Below are 3,324 nucleotides of genomic sequence, written 5' to 3' on the forward strand. Positions count from 1 at the left end.
ATTGGTCGAGTTTCCTGATTTCTCTAAGAGAAAAAAGCACCGAGATGTTGCTGTATAAATCTAAAAACTTCAGTAGTCCTTACCATGATACAGGTGAGTATATAGTGCAACAGTTCATAAAGTTTTTGAAGGTGCACTAAAAGCCGTAACTAACGTGAATGCTACACGTGCACAAATATAATGTTAAAAGAGCTAACTTAATAATCATTGACTCGTATTCGTTAATCAAACTCGCACTTGACTCAAACTTTGGTAAGTGTCACTCAAGTAGACCAAGAGTAGAACTTGCGGGAGTATGAGTGGAGTTCGAATGTTATATTTATAAATTGGTCCGACCGACACAATAATACAGCTCGTTTAAATGGGTCAACCGTGTTGTTGCACTTATAAAATAGACTAGCCCGATTTATAGGTTGGTCAGGGCTACGATATGCATAGTATTTTGCCATCGAAATATTTCTATAAAATGCTTCTTCCCCTTCCTTTTTGATCCGTCCATGTTTACAAACACGTTTGTTTATTTTATGGACTGTAGTGCATTCGGTCAGTATTTCGTGAACGGGTGGGAACCTCGATAGAATCGTCGAGCTGGATGGTTTTCTCACTAAAACCAGCGAGGTTTCGAAACCTAAGCAGTCGTAATGGTTAAGCGATCCGAAGTCAGCGACCGTAACCACTCGCCCACGGAGGCCCCTTCGCTCGGCTTAGACAAACATTATTAAGATTAAGGTTTAGACAATTAAAGATAAAACATAATCTTAGTTCATATATACACTTCCAGGGTTAAACTTATTTTCAAAATTGCGTATGAATGGGTTTTTACATCTAGTTGTATGCTGTCTAAATTTTAGGGGCTTTAGTATGCATACCGGACTCGTTTGGAAATGGAAAATACTCAGAAAAAGCTTTCGAAGGAATTGGAATATTGCACAGCTGGATAAATGGAGGTTTCGTTATTATTGTTGTTATTATTATTATTGGTTATTATTATAACTATTATTCGGTGTTGTTAACTTTTAATTTTTGAGCCAGGATTATTTCTGTCCTTTGTGGGACACCGTTTAATAAAGCTCTTTAATTAAACTTAATTGTTTCAAAGCGCACTTACGGTATAGCTAAATGATAGTATATACATTGTACTCCTTGTTTGTGTCGTTATGTACACGCAAGTCAACGTAGATTCTCCCTTGCGTTGAATAGTTTACCAGGATAAAGAACAAATTGTTAGATTTTATATAAAGTTACGAAACAACTTGATTTCAGCGAAGAAAACATAATAAAATACATTTACTAATTGCTGGTGTGTTTTACCTTTCAGATTGTGGTCCTCCGCCAGAGGTAGAGAACGGTTTTATCAACACAACTATAAATGGGACTGAAGTTGGCGCTATGGCTGCCTTAGAGTGCGATAATGGATACCGTATCTCTTTGGATATAACGGCGGTCTGTTTCAGAGATATGAAGTGGGAATTTTATTCGAGTTGTCAACCAGTCGGTTTGTTGTTAATTTATTTAAGAAACCTAGTGACGTTTTTCCATTTTGATCCCCAGTAAATTTACTGGCTGTAGTAATTTAGACCTGCTTTAAATTAATGAATTTTGGTATTCACAAACATTTTTTGTCTTACAATTGATTCACCAGTTCTGTAATGATGATTTTCTTTATTTGCCAAGACCTAAATATAAGTAATTCTTTATTTCTTTAGTGGGATCATTTTGAATTTATAAGACACCTCCTGTCGTTTCTTTAAACATCATGGTTTGAAATACTGTATAGCAAATTTCATGGGGGAAAATTCTGGCCCATTTAGATTTTGAAACACTATTAATTTCTTACATGGAACGTTTGTTAACTGAGATATCTCAGATAAGATTTCATTTAAAGTGAAAAAAAATCAAGTATTCAAACTGCGATGATTTAAAACAAACTGAAGAATTTCATATTACCATGTTTTAGGCTTATAGTTAAAGTGTATAATATATAGATTTCTGCGAGGTATTTAAAACTAAATTAATGAAAATAAGCGAGCTAAATTTTATGTTTATTTTCAAAAACATGAAAATTAAAACTTGAAAAGCTATTGTTGTTATATGATTACTGGTCTGAGTTTTTTGTTTTGTAAGACAACTCGTAACAAAATCTAAAAACTAGAAACTAAAATAACGAAATATTTCATCGAACTTTGTTGCAGTTCCTTGTGGTCATTATATTATAAGGATGATTCTTGCTTTTTGTACAATTTGCAATACATGTTTGTTGGTATTTAGACTGTGGCACTGTCGAAGCTCCTGCAAATGGAACAATGAATGTAACTCGTCTGACTTTCGGACAGAATGTGACATTCGAGTGCGACGTTGGGTTTAAATTAAATGGTACTGATATGATAGAATGCTTGTCTACCGGCAATTGGTCTGCTGTTCCACCTTCTTGCAGTGTACACAAGGAAGAGGGTAGGGAGACTTATTGTTGTAATTCCCTCCTGAATAATTTAAGATTAAAAGCTATTAACAGTAAAGATAACGTTCTCGGCATATTGGTGAATTCTTTGTTTAAAAACGGATTCTTTCGCACACTCTTTTGAATTATGTCTTCATTTCGTTTAACTATTTGAAAGCCTTACATCATATTTGACCAGTTCTTATCATGATTTAACCGTTTATTTTATGGTATGTTAATAAACTAGTTTCCATTTGTCAAAACTATATACTTTCACATAGTTTCACACACAAAAAAAAACACATTCAACATCGTTTTTATTGCCTTTTTCTAAATTTAGTTCATACGGATAGTTTCGGAATGTGTTATATTTTTGTACATGTAACAGTTTTTGTTGGAATAAACACGCTGATATATTATTCAGTGGCACATACATGTATATAATACTACATGTTTTATTTCTCAACTATTGTATGTTAATCTTATTCCTGAGGAATATCGTGTAAGGTCGAAAACTGGAGATTAATAAATGCAGTAAACCTACTCGATGCTGATCGTACTCATCTCTTCGTTTAAGAAATAATTTATAGCAAAAGAGTGTTTTAACACTATTTATGCACGATGGGCGGTTATACGTCGGGCGTCGCCCTCGTGAAATTATTTGGACGACGTATTACCGCCCGAGTGTATAAATAGTGTTTAAGCACGGCTTTGGTATAAATTATTTCGATTTTAATAGATTTTAATATGCCCTTAAGACAGTAGATAAATATAGTAGAGCTCTTTCTTGGTTGCAACAAAAACATTGACGTCACCGCACGTTAATGTGACGTTATTCTAGCGTAAGAGTGTTTTAACAGAGAAAGGCATATTAGAAATAGTATTAA

Source organism: Mercenaria mercenaria, chromosome 12 (assembly GCF_021730395.1).
Source record: "Mercenaria mercenaria strain notata chromosome 12, MADL_Memer_1, whole genome shotgun sequence".
NCBI classification, from domain to species: domain Eukaryota; kingdom Metazoa; phylum Mollusca; class Bivalvia; order Venerida; family Veneridae; genus Mercenaria; species Mercenaria mercenaria.